The sequence below is a fragment of the Pinus tabuliformis genome, chromosome 6, assembly GCF_031772625.1.
Source record: "Pinus tabuliformis cultivar Carrire ecotype Pingquan chromosome 6, CPIR1, whole genome shotgun sequence".
Taxonomy (NCBI): Eukaryota; Viridiplantae; Streptophyta; class Pinopsida; order Pinales; family Pinaceae; genus Pinus; species Pinus tabuliformis.
In genome coordinates, this window is record NC_142292.1 from 202,115,907 (window position 1) to 202,134,301 (window position 18,395).

The following is an 18,395-nucleotide window of genomic DNA, read 5'->3' on the forward strand; positions in this document are numbered from 1 at the left end:
ACAAACAACGTATAAGTCTCGTATGTCTCTATTATGAACAACGTATAAGTCTCCTTGATCTACGTTGGATTAGGGCATCATTTTAGGGCATCCTTCATTAGTGTATCTCCTTCTCCAAAAACCCAAGACATGGAGAGGAGATCCCATAATGAATGTGTATCAAATGACTTAAAGTCTTCTCTTATTTATACTAAAAATGAGGATGATGAATAGACACGTCGGATGGGCTTCTAGAGCCTACATAAGAGCTGGTCGGCTTGATAATAATTACATAAACAAAATAAATTCATATCTCCATGAATACTTATCGGAATCGGATGATCTTTGGATCAATCCTACACCTCTCGACGAGAGGGATCCAATAAAAATATTAGCTGCCATAAATAAGCTGACCCACATGGAGTTTGGCCCTAGTTTCCAATTTAACACTCCCTCTCAACTAGGGAGAAATCCATCCATTGATCCATAAGTCTGACTGTACTATCTCTGCCATCAGTGCCCTGCACTGCTCTGCCCATCTTTTCTCAGCTCTACTCGCTCAGCTCTACTCTGCTCAGCTCTGCTGGCTTTACTTTGCTCTGCTCAGCTCTGCTGGCTCTGCTAGCTCAGCTCTGCTCAGCTCTGCTGGCTCTGCTATGCTCTGCTCAGCTCTGCTGGCTCTACTAGCTCTGCTCTGCTCAGCTCTGCTGGCTCTGCTAGCTTTGCTCTGCTGGCTCTGCTAGCTCTGCTCTGCTCAACTCTACTCAGCACTGCTGGTTCTGCTAGCTCTACTCTGCTCAGCTCTGCTGAACTATGAAGAAGAAGAATTGATCGAGAATGTCTCATACCATTCTCCACTGACGCGAAGTCAGACTCAGAGTGCGTACCACTGGTCCCAGACCAGTCTCAACTGACGCAAAGTCAACGTCATAGTAGGTACCACTCCTACTACTGGTCCCAGACCAGTATCGCAGTCTCAGAGAGTGTACCACTGGTCCCAGACCAGTCTCAGCGGACCCGAAGTCAACATCATAGTATGTACCACTCTCACTGGTGCTAGACCAATACTGCACTGACATGAAGTCAGTCTCAGAGTATGTACCACTAGTCCCAGACTAGTCTCAACCGACCTGAAGTCAGCGTCATAGTATGTACAACTCCTACCACTGGTCCCAGACCAGTATCGCAGGCTCAGAGAGTGTACTACTGGTCCCAGACTAGTCTCAACCGACCCGAAGTCAGCGTCATAGTATGTATGACTCTCACTGGTCCCAGACCAGTCTTGCACTGACACGAAGTCAGTCTCGGAGTATGTACCACTGGTCTCAGACCAGTCTCAGCCGACCCGAAGTCAGCGTCATAGTATGTACAACTCCTACCACTGGTCCCAGACCAGTCTCAACTGACCCGAAGTCAGCGTCATAGTATGTACGAATCTCACTGGTCCTAGACTAGTCCTGCACTAACACGAAGTCAGTCTCAGAGTATGTACCACTGGTCCCAGACCAGTCTCAGCCGACCCGAAGTTAGCGTCATAGTATGTACAACTCTTACCACTGGTCCCAGACCAGTATCGCAGGCTCAGAGAGTGTACTACTGGTCCCAGATCAATGTAGGACATCCTAGCGTAGGGAGTACGGTAGATACAACGATGCGTCCATCGGTACTACTATGGTCCCTAACTTCATTTCCCTGCTCATTGGTCAGATGAGAGGTACTTCCCATGAGTCCCAGACTGCATGGGTAGGATGCCTCAACAGGAGAACTTAATCAATCCTGTCCTCACAGGAGAACACATCAATCCTGCTACAATCGCCATGGAGAACACATCAATCCAGGCCGCCATGGAGAACACATCAATCCAAGCCTCACAGGAGAACACATCAATCCTGCTACACAGGAGAGAAAATCATCCTGTTCCACAAGAGAGCGAATCATCTTGTCCCACAAGAGAGCGAATCATCTTGTTCCAGTGCACACCACCAGGGGAGGGTGAGTCACCCTGTGGTCGTATGTTGATCCAGTAGAATTGCAAGCCCCCCAGAGCTCCCAAAGCTCAATGTATGCAACATGCAGGACCCTTTTACAAAGGTCTCTTGATGACTCCAAGTCATTCGGGAAAATCACAAATTTGATCTTTCCCCGGGGCTTTAGCGACCTGTATATCATCTCAGTGCGATGGAGCCTCCTTGCTCATCGACTTTCCATATCCCAGATAAGGCAGTATTTGATGTCTATCTGCTGGAGCAATTGTCAAATACGGGATTCCTCAATAATCGAATCCCATCTCTGGTTGTCACAGAGAATCATAGTGGTATTCATCATGTGTACAAATAGCTCACTGAAGAGCTTCAACAACCATACTACCTCACATAAGGCCATACTATCAGCAATGTATTCTGCCTTGGTGGTGCTCAGAGTCACCGACTTCTACTTCCTGCTCATCCAGGATATCGAGGCAGATTCCAAAGAGAAACAACACTGAGAAGTGCTCTAGTGATCCTCTATACTGCCTGCCCACTCATCATTCGAATAATCATGTGGTTTCATATTTCCGGCAGTGTATCTCAATTCATGAGAGATTGTGCCCTGAAGATATCTTAGAAGATTCTTGGCACCAATCTAGTGAGGCTCAACCAAATATGAGCTCACCATGCTAATTGCAACACAGATGTCCAGACGGAGGTTCTTCAAGAACATCCACGCGAATGAGTTTATGAAACTCAGAGGCATTTCCCAAATCTGGTCCGACATCATTACCATATAACTTCTGAAAGTTAAGATCCTCGAGGTATTCACAAGCTTGCAGCTTATCTTCCCACATTCAGAATCCAACTCCCTTTGTCTCCTATAAATGAGAGGGTCTGCATCTGTTAGACATAGGTGCCGGTACGAGAGGTTTATCATCCACAACCTTCGAGTAATGGTTTGGATCGGTTTCACTCCTAGTGAATCTCAGCTGCATTAGACAGCTATCAATCCTCTCATACTACGCCCGAGGTGTTTTTCTTCAAGCCATAGAGGGCTTTCTTCCATCTGTATACATGAGTCTCAAATTCCTCGGGTTGTTCCAAGCCTGTGGACCTGCTGCATGAGGGGAATGATCCCCTTATAATATTTTCCTTCGGTACATTTCAAACATGTACCTTCATGCTTTTTTTTTCCAGGCATCCTAGTCACCATCTGACTCACAGACCTCTGGTGCTGAGTCAATGGACATGGTCCCCAGTGGACTTCCTGCAACTTGATACAACCCTGAACTCAAAAACATCTTCGAAAGATCTATTTTCAAACACGTACCTTTCCATCGATAAGTGCCACCCTGTAACCTTTGACTTCCATTTCTGAGATGGACACCAGGTTCTTCTTGCGATCAGGTACATAAAAGAGATTCAGGGGTTCCTTGCTTTCATGGAAGAATCGACCATTTCCTTGATGACCTGCATTACCAGCCATTCCTTTGATCATTGAAGATGTCCAAGGAATGGTTTTTATCTTCATCAAGAGATGTGTCTCTGCCATTCGGACACTCCTTCGCATAACGGCCGAACTTATTTCAACAAGGCATCTGCCTTTCCTTCCACCCTTAGATCCGAACTTCCCAACGAAGTGATCTTTAGATGGGCCATCAAAAACTTCCGCTGCGCCATTCTGATAACATTCTCTGCTTCAACTTCTCCCTTAGGTGAATTATGAGGAACCCATTGATCCTTCTGTCTTATCCCAACTGTCTTCGGTGATTGCTCTTTCACTCTTGCTTGGGCATTGTCTTCACCTCAGCTCTGATACCATGTTAAGTTTAGGTATGTTCTATGCTAGAGAAATTTATTAATTTCTTTTCCATATTAGCAATCACATCAGCATAAAGTAAACTGCAGATAGAACATAAATATAAATCACAGAAGACAAGCCAAGACAAGAGGACACAGGATGTGGCGCAAGCCAGGGACAAACCCCACAATGTGTGGGGAAACCCTTTGATCAAATCTTCTTTTATCTTCAAAGTTCAGCAGAGAGAGAGAGAGAGAGAGAGTACATTTAAAACAGAAGTCAACATTTTTACTTTATCTAGATCTAAGCATAGATCATCTCCTATAACGATGAGATCAATTGAAGACATTTTGCTTCAACTGACACCTATCATCATGCTGCATCTGGTTCTCTAGTTGCACCATTGCATACTACATCATACGGCTATCCATGTCCATGATCTTATCCATCATAACACTGCTCAAAATAATGTGCATCATCATCACGCTGCTGCCCCTGCTAATGTATCATTGTGCTGCCCATGCACATGATCTCATAGTGCTGCCCATCATGCTGCTGCCCATGCTCCATGTATTCGTTGCACAGCCCATCCACAATATATCATGTTGCTGCCCAAGACTGCGTTATATATATGTGCCCAGATCACACAACGTTCTTATCTCTATGCCACCGAAATTTATATACCTAAGCAATATCACTTTATGAACACAGTATATAATCCCTGATGACTACGTTCCATTATATATATGACTGTCTACATACAACATATGTCTATGGCTGTGTACAACAACGTATGTATATACTCTCGCATTTCATACATCATCAACTGTATCATGCTGCATTCCATATAGCTGCTGTCGTTCCATAATATATGACTGCGTTCTTATATGACATCGTTTATAATGAATATGACATATATACCTGCATTCCATTATCTATCTACATACAACTGCTGTCCAATAGCATATATATTTGCATTCCAACATCTAGCTGCTGTCTAATAGCATATGTATTTGCGTTCCAATATCTAGCTGTTGTCCAATAGCATTTATATTTGCGTTCCAACATCTGTCTGCATACAGCTGCGTTCAATAGCTGCGGGTTTCATCTACCGTGGCTCCCTTCTACTGCGGCTTCATCATGAACAGTCTATGCTCAGCATACTGAACAACGTATATGTGTCAACGTATATGAACAACGTATTAATCTTTCAACCCTGCGTAAAGAACAACATATATGAACTGCGTATGTGTCTCTATTACCAGCATACTGATTTGCGTATTAGGGCACTATTACCAGCGTACTGATCTGCGTATTAGGGCACTATTACCAGCGTATATATGTATGTTTGTACTGCGGCTGATCTACGTATTAGGGCACTATTATCAGCGTATATATGTCTTCATTCACTGTGGATAAGGTGTCCATATTTACCTGCATATATCCTCATCATGAACAACGTGTATTGATCTCTATTGCTGTGTATATATATCGCCATTGCTGCTTATATGTATCTCCATTGCCTGCGTATATGTATTTCCTTTACCTTTGTGTAGACTTCTCCATCTGGGATTTCTTCCATAACAAACAACGTATAAGTCTCGTATGTCTCTATTATGAACAACGTACAAGTCTCCTTGATCTACGTTGGATTAGGGCATCATTTTAGGGCATCCTTCATTAGTGTATCTCCTTCTCCAAAAACCCAAGACGTGGAGAGGAGATCCCATAATGAATGTGTATAAAATGACTTAAAGTCTTCTCTTATTTATACTAAAAATGAGGATGATGAATAGACACGTCGGATGGGCTTCTAGAGCCTACATAAGAGCTGGTCGGCTTGATAATAATTACATAAACAAAATAAATTCATATCTCCATGAATACTTATCGGAATTGGATGATCTTTGGATCAATCCTACACCTCTCAATGAGAGGGATCCAATAAAAATATCAGCTGCCATAAATAAGCTGACCCACATGGAGTTTGGCCCTAGTTGCCAATTTAACAGCTCCACCATTGAACCCTTTTGTTTTAGATTTATCAATTGGCTAAAAAATGTGTTCCCTTTTGTATCCTCATAATGTGCTATCATTTCTTCCATAAAAATTACCCAAGTGAAAATTTTTTTATGAGAGAAAAGCCATCGATACCATACAAACTAATTGGGTTCCAAATATAAAGTTGCAATGCGTACCTTTTGTGTGTTTTTCCCATTATGGAGATTGAAATATTGCTTCATCTGTAGTATCCATGTTACTAGATCCTTGTGATGAGCATCATCATTGGCTAATTATATGGGCCTTAATTCACCTCCTAGATTAGTCAAACCAACTATTCTCATAACTTATTGCATACTTTTGATTATGTTTTGTTTATGAGATGAGTTAGATTTGGATATTTTGATTTGTGCTCTACTGTGCATTTAATGCAGGATTAAAGGATAAAAGCAATGAATTTTGGAAAATACCAAGGTCAAAACTTGAATGGGACAAGGGAGAGGGAATATAGGAGGTAAATCTTCCTCATTTACTACCCCTCCATTCAAATATTCCTCCATTAGCTTGGAGTGAAAACAACCAAATCATGAGGACCAGAAGGCAGCCGAGCAAGTGAAAGACAAAGTACCCGTTTGTCTCGAGTTTGGGAGCCAGCCCTCCATAATTTTAAGGAAGTGGTTCGATACTTTAGATGTATAAGTAGAGAGGCCTAGGACCTCAATAGGATTCATATTTTTATTGTAAAACTATACTCTATTTTCGAGTTGCAAGACTTGTGATAATTTTTTGATGTAATCTATTGTTTTGGTAATAAGAATGAGTTTTGTTTTGAGCCAACACTAAGTTAACTCATAGGGATGAAGCTCTTGGGTTAGTGCCCAACCCTAGTATCCAAGGCTCCTCTTTATTGTACATGTATGCTAGTATAGATTCATAGCTTAATTGTTCATTTTCTTAGAAGATGCATTTCCATTACATCAGTGTAGATTAGATTGGTTATGTGGTAGTTTGCTTCCATTTGTGCCTTATTTCAAGTAGCAGGTTGGCAAGGAGAAAAAGGATCACCAAAAGGTTGTCAGTAGGTGTCTCGGCCTTACTTCCTCCCTCTAGGACCATGACTTGAGGAAAGGACCCTTCAGTGGCCCCAAAAACATAGATTTCTAGTTCTTGTATGAGCTTTGGAGTTTCTTGTCTTTGATTCAGTATTTGGTTATTGTTGCAAGGTAGATTTCATTGTCATATTTTTCCATCTCCATTTCCACAATAAAATCTCACTCATGCTTGCATTCCCTTCTGCAACTTTCTTCATGCATAATATAGGCAATTGATTCATGCTTTCCTAGTTTATGAAAATGTACCTTGTTGCATAGTTCTAGGACGACACACATGTTTTAAGAAGACTAGGTACTTTAGGAGGAGACCAAGATTTCATAACCAACAACCAACTTCCACTTCATCCACCTTAGCCATCCCTTTCTTCACCACCTCCCTCACTAGTTTTTCATCATTTTTCATTGAAATTCCCCTAAACACATTAAGCGAATATAGCCATCTCTTATCTTGGATATTGATTCCTGAGTGCTCCTAGACCTTCTAACACTCCATTCCACCCATTACACACCTTTCCCAACCTTCCCAACACCTCACAATTAGCTCTCAGCTATATCGTGTAGGTTTCCTGTAATTCCTACAGGATCATCCTATAGGTTTCTAGTACATCCTGTAAGTTTTCTTGAAATGGCCTTTTTTGAGGCCAAATTGATGGGAAACCTCTAGGAAGTCACAAAAAGCCTCCTAGGACCCCTCCACACCATTCAACCACTTCATAAACTTCTATCCATCCTCAAACACCTTCCATCCACCTGTCACATCCACAAGGACAATTAGTTAGCATACTTGATTGTGAAAACATATTTAGTTTAGTTTCTTTGCTTGCACATTAGTATGGTTTGATGTTTTTTTACTTCTGCAACTTAGATAGTAGCATTTGTTTATTGTTGTTTTAGCAATTCTGCTTAGCATAGCTTCTTAAATGGTTAATTAGGGTATGGTGTGGTTTAGCATTACATGTTGGCCTTTTCCATTACTGTAGTAGAGTAATTCCCTTAGAGTAGATTTTCCCTTCTTCCATCAAAGAATCAAGCTTCTTCTGACTCTATAGAAGTCTGGCTTGGAACCCCAGTGGTCTCTTGCCAGCTGAATAGTGACAACAGGCAAAACCATCACTTTTACTTGTGCATACAACACTGTCACCTCCAAGTTTGTACGAACCCCAAGTTGATAAGTAAAGCTCGTAGCCCAGGAGTTGCAGCATCCTTGCTGCAATACTGGTGCTCATCACTTTTTGGCACCATTGTCGGGGAGGTGTCTGAGTAGAATGTGATTACTACTTTCTTTTCTTCTATTTCTTATCTTCAATATTCTTCCATTAGTTTATTTCTGGAAAACTAATCTAGCTATTTCCTTTCTTTCATTTTTCATTATCTTCTTTCCTTTCCATTCAACAAGTATGATTTCAATTCAGCAAGTAGCTTTTTCATTTTTTAGTAATTTTCATTCAATCAACAATTTCATTTTTGCAAGTACTTTCCAAGTTTTAAAAAAGAATACAAAACCAACCCAAAAATATTTCCTTTCATGCCTCATAGGAATAGGGACAACTTAGGGAAATTTTTGCCAAATACCCCCACTGCATCCAACAACCTTCTCTCTTCTTCAGTGGTTGTGAACTAGAGGAACCCTTAAGTGAGCAACCTGACATATTTGAAGAACCTACATGAAAAGATGAAGAAGAGGAACCCATTCCTACTGAACCAATGGCTAAAAACTGAAATGATAGAGGGAATAGAGAGAGAGTTGAGGGTGCCTTCCCATGAGGGAAACTAATGGGGACACTAAGATGAAAAATATAAGCCCCTCTGCTCTACCTCATTTCCATGGCTTGACCACAGAGGACCCTGACACTTTACTATTTGAATTTTTGGTTATATGCCAAACCTATGACTATACAGATGATAAGAAAAAGTTAAAACTATTTCCATCTACACTCAAGGATGCAACATTGAGCTAGTTCATGGGCTTACATGGAGATAGAATCACAACTTGGGTTCAGATGCAGCAGGCCTTTAAAAAAAATATTGGGACTACTGTCGGTCAAAGGATACTAAAGAAGAAATTTTCAGGATGACCATAGGCTATGATGAATCCTTAGAAGACTACGAAGAAAGATTCCAGCTCAGTTACAAATGGGACAAGTACACACTTGACCCTGAGTCACTAAAGCTGGTCCTTCATAGGGGAGTAAGAGAAGATTTTCTAGATACCTTACATTTGTTAGCAGGAGGAGATATCTACCAATTACCCTATGAGGATATCAAGACTGTCTTAAAAACCATTCCAGGGTGACTATGAAAAAGGGTAGGGGTAGTCAACCTATGGCCAGTACATCATCTTCCAACTCATCCATCAAGGGTGAAATTGGAAACATGCTGGAAGATTTCAAAAGTGAGATGCTGCAAACCCTTGCCTTGAAAATGGGCACCATGAACATTAAAAGGAAGCAGGAGGAAGTAGAGAGAGCCTTAGCCATCTTTTTTCTTAGATGCACCAGGAGGCATCCTAGGAACAAATGTCCATTAAACTGTATTGAAATTTTCTCTGTCTGTGAAGAAAACCACTCCACAGATAAGTGCCATTCTTTACCCAGACTCAAAGATGTATATCAAGGAGTTGAAGGGGTCACTGAGAAGCTTTGCTACGTTAACCAAAGGATACCTCTTGGGCCTATACCATACCATCAGGGCATGCAAGGGTCATTCCATGCATATTACAACCCCAACCAAACCACATCTATACCTTCTTAGGGACCCCCTACTCATCCTTCCTGGTCTACACCCCCTCCTTGGTCCTATGCATCTCAGTATCATTCCAAACCAGCTAGCGAGTCATTTCAACCTTACACTTCACCGCAACCTCAGTGGAATACACCACTCCAGGGGTGGAGGCCCCAATACAACAATGCTCCAGATTTATTGCCTCCACCACCTGCCCAACCATAGCTCCTACACTATGCTCCACCCAAGAAACCCCATATTCGTGCCCAACCAAATCTTAACCCAAACAATAGGCAAGCCCAACAAGTATACAATGGAGAGACATCATATCTAGCTTATGTTGTGGAAATCCAGGAGATTAACCTAAGATCTAGGAGAATTGTCCCATATAACCAACCTCCCCCTCCACCTAGGGAGGTTGAGGAAGAAAGAGAGGAAAGAAACCTTAATGTAAATCCACCTTTTCTTTAGAGATTAGCCCAACCACTCCAGCCTACCCCAGAAGAGACTGAACTTCTAGAAGAATTGAAAACTCTATGTGTAAAGATCCACCTTCTCCAGGAAATAAAAGATGTTCCCATTTACAATAAGTTGATTAATGAGAAATGATTCAAGCATCCAAGGAGGTGAAATAGGGATGCCCCTACCATTAATGCCATTGGGTAGCTGCCCGACTTAACGCTGGGGCAGGTAATATGTCCAAAATATTTGGACCCTGGAAGCCTTGTAGTAGATGTGCACATTAATGACACCATTGTCCCACACACTCTGATCGATCTTGGGGCTGCCATTAGTGTGATGACCAAGGACACCATGGTCAAGCTCAACCTCCAAGGGTCATCGAGGAAGACCACAACAATTCTGCAACTTGCAGACCGTTCCACAGTAACCCCTAAGGGAATTGTGGAGGATGTGATGGTCTCCATTAACTCCTGGGAGTACCTTATAGATTTCCTAGTTCTCCATCCTAAGGCTAAGTTGACTGGTTATCCTCTCATCCTTGGGATGCCATGGTTGGCCACAAATGACGCTTACATTAGCTGCAGAGCTAGGAATATGACCATAAAGAATGGGCATATCTCCAAGTAGTTATTCCTATACCCTCCTGCTCAACCTTCTCTAGAGCATGATTTACCTTTATGGTTGGAGGAGGAGGAAGAATATGAGGTTTATTCTACCCAAATTTATGCTTTGGAAGAAACCATGGGAGGAGGACAACAAGATGAGGATGACTTGATTGAACACCTGCTCCAAAGTCCAACTCCCAATTCATTACCTTTGGAAGAAGCAGTAAAGGAAACCCAGAAAAATCATCCAATTGACTTATGCTTGGCTGATTCCAACCCACTCCATGTCAAAACCATAGAATTTAGCCTTGAGGAAACCTTGAAAATCAATCCATCTCATTCTACTATCGAAGAGGAGAAGTTATGCAACATGTTAAAGGAAAATCTAGAAGCCTTTGCTTGGAGTTACAAGGAAATGAAGGGAGTACACCCCTCAGTGTGTACTCACCACATATACATCAAAGAAGGTTCCAAGCCAATCCAACAACCACAAAGGAGGATGAATCTAGCTCTTATGATATAGTCAAAGAAGAACCGTAAAAACCGCTAGATGCAGGATTCATTTACCCTATCTCCAACAGTGAGTGGTTCTCCCCTTTGGTGTTAGTTCCCAAGAAAAATGGAAAGTGGAGTATTTGTGTCAATTACAGGGAGTTGAACAAAGCCACAAAGAAGGATCATTTTCCTCTACCCTTCATTGACCAAGTGCTAGAAGACATGGAAGGGAAATGATTTTTCTCTTTCCTGGATGGATTCAGTGGGTACAACCAAATCCAGATCTGCCCGGAAGACCAGGATAAGACCACATTCACCTATCCTTGGGGTACTTTTTCCTATAGGGTCCTTCCTTTTGGCCTATGTAACGCTCCTGCCACTTTCTAGAGAGCAGTCTTGAGTATTTTCACTGAATTAGTCCATGATGCGGTGGATATTTATATGGATGATTTTAAACCTTATGGTTGTGATTTTCAAGAAGCCTTGTCTAACCTAGGCAAAGTACTGCACAAGTACATTGAAATGAACCTGTCTCTCAGTCCTGAAAAATGTGAATTCTTGATGACTGTAGGGACCGTGCTAGGTCATTCAATATCTCAGCAAGGACTATAGGTCGACCCAAACAAAATAGCCATCATCCAAAGGATACCACCTCCTCAAAAGTAGAGAGATGTTAGAAGTTTCCTAGGTTTAGCTGGATACTAACGAAGGTTCATAAAAGACTTCAACGAGTTGGCCTCTCCTTTACTTGGTTTGTTGGCCAAAGATTATGAGTTTATATGGTCAAAAAGTTGTCAAGAGGCCTTAGATATCCTAAAGGATAAGTTAACTACTGCACCAATTCTCCGAGGTCCAAATTGGGCCCTCCCCTTTCATATTCATGCTGATGCCTCACACAAAGCCATAGGAGTAGCCCTTGGTCAGATAGATGAAAAATTTCATTATGCTATCTATTTTATTAGTAAGAACTTATCAAAGGTTGAACTAAAGTATACAGTGAATGAAAAGGAACTCCTGGCTATTGTGCAATCGTTAAAAAAATTCAAACATTACATTACAGGCTATCAAACATTTCTGCATACTAAACATGCTGCAATCAAATATTTAATGAACAAACCAGATGTGAATGCTCGAATTATAAGATGGTTACTTTTATTACAGCTGTTCGATATAACCATTGTTGATAAGCCTGGTAAGGAAAATGTGGTTGCAGAATTTTTATCTAGGGTAAATTTTCCTATAGGTGAATAAGGAATGGTGGATGACCAGTTACTGGATGAGCACTTGTTTGCTATTTCAGTTCTCTTTGCATAGTTTTCTGATATAGAAAACTATTTGGTATCAGCACAGTTCCCACCAAACGTTTCCTCCAAATAAAAGAGCAAGATAGTCAGGAAAAGCACCCCCTTCACTTGGATTGGGGGCAATATTTTCAAACTTGGCCCAAATCAAATCTTGAGAAGGTGTGTCAGGGAAGAGGAATTCTTTGACATCCTTCTTACCTGTCATGATGGGCCTTGTGGAGGTCACTTTGTAGCATAAAGGATAACATTCAAAGTGTTACAAGCAGGCTATTATTGTCCCACTCTTCATCAGGATGTGAAAAAGTACACTAGTCAGTGTGATCAGTGTGAGAGGATGGGAAGGCCTACTCCAAGAGATGAAATGCCTCTGCAACCTCAAGTGACTTTCGAGCCATTTGACAAGTGGGGCATGGACTTCATTGGGCCTATTGATTCTCCTTCAAAGAAAAAACAGTACATTATTGTGTGCACTTATTATTTGACTAAGTGGGATGAAACTAAGACAATTAAGGCAGCAATAGAAGAGAAGGTGGTTGAGTTCCTAAGGGAGAATGTATTCTACAAATTTGGGTACCCTAGAGAGCTGGTCACAGACCAAGGAAACCAGTTTACCTCCAACATGATTGAAGACCTACTCAGCCATCACAAGATCAAGCATACGACCTCCACTCACTATCATCCACAGGCTAATGGGAAAGTGGAGGTGACCAATAGAGCACTGGAGGGCATCTTAACCAAGGTGGTGAGTAGCAACATGAAGGATTGGGAAGAAAGACTAGTTGAGGCCACCTGGGCCTACAATACCACATGGAAGACCAGCACTGGATTCACACCCTATGAGCTGGTCTATGGGAAAAGGGATTTTTTGTCCATTGAATTTGAATATAACACATTAAGGATGGCATCCCAACTATATTTGGATCTCAGTAGTACATAGAAAGAGAGATTGTTCCAATTGAATGGCTTGGAAGAAATCAAAATGCAGGCCCTCCTACATACAAAGGTAGTTCAACTTTAGAGGAAGATCTAGCATGATAAAAATATTAAGGAGAAGCAATTTCAGGAAGGTGATTAGGCATTGTTATATGATTCTAGGTATAAATACTTCAAGGGCAAGTTAAGGACAAGATGGCTCAGACCTTATGGTGTGGAAAGATGCCATGATAATGGTTTAGTGCAAATCAGAACCATATATGAAGAAGCCATTCCTTTGCTTGTTAATGGACACTGCTTGAAAATGTACAAGAGACCTTTATCAAAACAAGAGTTCGTTGATGATGTAAATAAAATAATGATGATGGTGGAGCAAGTTCTAGCTCCTCCCTCATCAAATCACTAAGGACTCAGGTGAAAACCTTCATGAGGCACATGAGTCCCATCTTTGGGTTGAAAACCTCTTGAGGCAGCCTAGTGATGAAAAGAAAAAAGAGAAAAAGGAACGAAAAGAAAAAGAGAAAAAGAAGATCTCTTGGTGAAAATCTTTCTTGAGGCGCCCAGGGCAAACAGCTAGGGTGAAAACCTCTCTAAGGTAGCCTAGTTGTTTTTCACAAAAAAAAATTATCATGAAATTTCCATTTGTAGATGGGCGAGAAGGACAGTCAAGGAACAAAAGAGGATCCCAAGGTGACCCCTGCCTCTCACATATTCATTTTCTTCACTCCTTACCATGCATCCCTCCATCATTTTTGTCATTTTTCCACTCCATTGCTTCGATTTATGCAAATACTGTGTTTTCTACAGGATCCCTTGTATTCCTACAGGATCCCCTAAAAACCTACAGGATGATCCTGTAGGAATTATAATGACCCAGAAATCCTACAGGAAGCAATCTGAAGGCATATGATGGACTTGTTAGGTCCCTAAAATTCACCCTATTCATGATATAGCACCTCACCTCATCCACCATCATCATCCCTACACTCACCATTTCAAAAAAAAAAGAGGATCAGTTTCAACAGTTTCCTCTAGTCTTCAAAAAAGAAAATAAAAGGAAACAGAGAGGAGTAAAGAGCATTACTTGAGTATCCTTTGCTCTCCACTCTTCCACTCCTTCTTTCTATCCATGTCACCATCCTCACAGCCCTAGCAAGAAAAATGGTTAAATAATTCTAAGGGAGAAGCAGCTACAGGACATCCTGTAGGAAATCCTGTAGTAGCCTATCCCACAGAATGCCAATCACACCAGCAACAAGTATTCAATAGGATGATCCAGGAGCTCCAAAGAAGCAACATCAGATCTTCAACCATAGATACCTACAAAAATAAAAAAAACCATTAGCAGACAACAAGAGAAGGAAGAAGAATGGCATGCAACAAATATACACAACAACACCTCTAGTCTTTGACAACTGCAGCATAGCATTGAAACCACAGGTAAGTATCTCGCTCGCTCTCTCATATGCATCATGTAGTCAAAACTTTTAAGGGTTACGATATAGTTGGTTTATAAGTGAAAAGGTGGACAGTTAACTTGGCCACCTTCGTTCAGTCAGCACATGCACAACTAGGTGTCCTCTCACACGTGGCTGCATTCAACTCAAAGACGGAGAAGGAGTAGGACAAAAAGCAGTTAAACTATGGATCTATGAGGTTGGAGCTGATTACGAGAAGTGGGAAATGCTGAAGTGGTAGTGGGGATCAACGGTCGAAAAAATGGCAATGTACCTTTGCTTCCAACACAACACCTTACCTCGAATCACCATAAGAGGAAATAAAACATCGTTCCCATGCATTCATGCATTTAACCTCCTTGAAATTCCGTCACTCAAGTCACTATCATAACCCAGGCCACCCACCAGAAGCAAAGATCCATCGTTCACTGCATAGGAATTCCTACAGGAATAGGCATAGGAATTCATGCAGGATACAGTCTACAGGATACATAGAGATTGTCTACAGGATTGGAAGAGAAGAGTTCAGAAGGGATATCATGGTAATTGGCCATTGTAACCAGTCTAAAAAGGTAGGCTCTAAAATTACATCCCCCTTTGCAAGTAAATGAACTAAGGATACTCTAAATTTGAGTGAATTTAGCAACTATGTGAAGGGAATTAAATACACAGTCAACTCTGTTTTGCTCCTGCATTTGGAAAATTGTGTCAACCCTCTCATTTTCTCCTCAAGCTTCACCAGCAAGATGATAGGAGGGTTTAATAGGAGAGAGCCCACAAACACTGTGAGAATCCAACAACATCCCCAAGTTCTTGAAATCTTCACAAGACATAACTGGATGGGGTTTTTCGAAAAATTCAAAGGGTATGATGATGAGGTGGCTCAAGAATTTGCTCTCTCCCTCACTCCACACAACAGAATCCATGCCACTGTTGTAATAAGAAGCCTCACTATAGATCTCACCCAAGAGCTCATTAGCAGGGTCACCACACTTCCCCTAGGAATCCCATGCAGAAAAGAAGACAAAGGAGATAGCCAGGTGGCAAAAGGAAAATTATTTTTAGAAGGTGAAGAACCCACTGAGGATAAAAATGGAGTAAGGAGGGGAAGTCTGCCATACCCATGGAGTGAGGTGGGCTACCAACTCATCAAATACATCTCATATGAGGGTAAATATAGTGTTGTCTATGGCTATCATTTCAAGATCCTTGAAGAATTAATATTTGGAGTAGAAACACCCCCTCACCAGAGGCTCAGCATACCATATTTCTTGCTTCAATCACTCATAGACTCAAGCATCAAAGTGAAGGAGGGGAATTCCAAACAATTGGCTCACCATGGGTTGATTAGGATCCTCATTGAAGATGACCTCTAAAACCTCAGAACCCCTATAACATGGTCAATTTTCAGAGACATGCCAACAGAGGATGACATCAAAGCTCTCACTTATGATGTTAGTCCTACTGTTAGTGAAGAGGAAGTAAAACAAGAAGAGAAGGATATAGAGCAAGATGAGGATGAGATGGATGAAGAAGGTGGTGACATAAAGGAAAATGATGAAGATGAAGAAGAAGAGGGAGAAGAGAAGGAGGGTGATGAAGAAATAGAGGAGGAAATTAAGGAGGAAACTGATAGAGATGATGAAGATCTACAAGAAGAAGAAGACAGGAAAAACAAAGAAGAACAAGACAGGAAAAACTGAGAGGAAGAAGGCAATAGAATAGAGGGGACAGAACACAAGGAGAAGTCACCTAGGGTGTCTTTAGAGGCCAATGAGAGAGAGACAGTAGATGCCCTAACTGCTCTTAGCACCCCAATCAAGCAAAAAGGAAACATGTAGAGCTAGACCCCACTATATTTCAGGACAAGAAAGAGAACATGAATAAGGTATGGGAAGCTAAAAACATCAACAAAAATTCCTATTGAGATTGAAGATTCCCCTACACAAAAAGACAAAATGCCTTCCCATAAGTCCCCTATCACCTATGCAAGGAGGCCTACTACTAGATAAACTTCCTCAAAGGGTAAGGCAATCCTACAGGATCCATAAAAAAACCTACAGGAAGAAAAAAAAGTCCTACAGGATACTCTACTGAATCTACAAAAGGCACAAAAGTTGGAAAGGAAGGTAGGGGAGTAGCAAGAAGCTAAAGATGAGGACCCAGAGATAAAAGAACCTAGCCCTCAACCTACTTGGACTCCTATTACCGGTTTATTGAAGGAGGCAGGGTCATACCTCAAAAGTTTTCCATCCCATTGTTCTTTGAGCTTGAGAAGGAGAGGGCCAGAACTCACCGATGGACGCAGATCACCAAGTCAAAGGGGGTGGAATACATTGGTAACATGGAAGCGAAACTCAAAGAAATGGGCAGAGAGCTAAGTGGCTTAAGGGACAAAGAAGCTATAATGAGAAATCAACTAGAGACAGAAAATGCATGGCTGAGGGGACAACTACAGGAAAGAGAGAACCAACTAGCACATATGGCCAACCTCTCCTTGGAGGCAATATAGTGTAGGATGCCAGCCAAATCCTATGCTCTCTACCTAAAAAAAAAATGGCTGCAGTTTCAGATTAAGACACTAGCACAGAGGGGAACCACGCCATTTTAGGACTACAGGCAGTTTATTGATCTTTGTGATCAAAGTACACTACAGGATAGGGCCAAAATGGCTGAGTTTTATTTGCAAAACATGGCCCTCACAAACATGAATGTTTAGGACCCTAATGCCAAGCTAGGAGATCTACAATTAATGGCTTTGGAATCATGGATGAACCATGAGGAGTCAAGTGCTACAGAGATGAAAAGGATATTGGCCAGAGAACAAAATGAACCTCTTTTGATCAGAGTTGAACAATCAAATCCCATGGCCCTCATCAGTACTGATAATTTGATTGTAAATGATCCTTAGTTGGCACCTAGATATCTTGCTGCCCAAGAGAAAGAAATTTCACATTTTGAAGACATGTTTAGGCTGCTAGGAGATGATAGTATACATGCTTGCCTAAGGAGGTGGAACACACTGCCATATAGCTTAAAGATAAGATAATACCACTCCCCTAAAAGGTTGAGAGAGGCACTCAAAAGGACACCTATGTATAAGCAATCTATGCAAAGGTTGAAGGTCAATTGGATAGGCCTAAAAGTTAGCCCACCATTACTCTTGGGGATGCTAGAAGGGAGAAAAGAAGCAGAAGAAAAGAGGCAGTGGGAAGAGGTAGAAAACAAAGTAGGCTTCTATGAAAAAGAAGAAGAGACCATAGCAAAGGCATGGGATGTCAGAGAGGCTACCAGAGCCATGAAGGATATGGATATTGACTAAGTTGCTCAGAGGATGAGCAACACTTTCAGTAGGGGGTGATGATGAGCCTCATTCTTTGGTTAATTATATGGGCCTTAATTCAGCTCCTAGCTTAGTCAAACCAACTATTCTCATAACTTATTGCATACTTTTGATTATATTTTGTGTAGGAGATGAGTTAGTGTTCGATATTTTGCTTTGTGGTCTAATTTGCATTTAATGCAGGATTAAAGGATAAAAGCAAGGAATTTTGG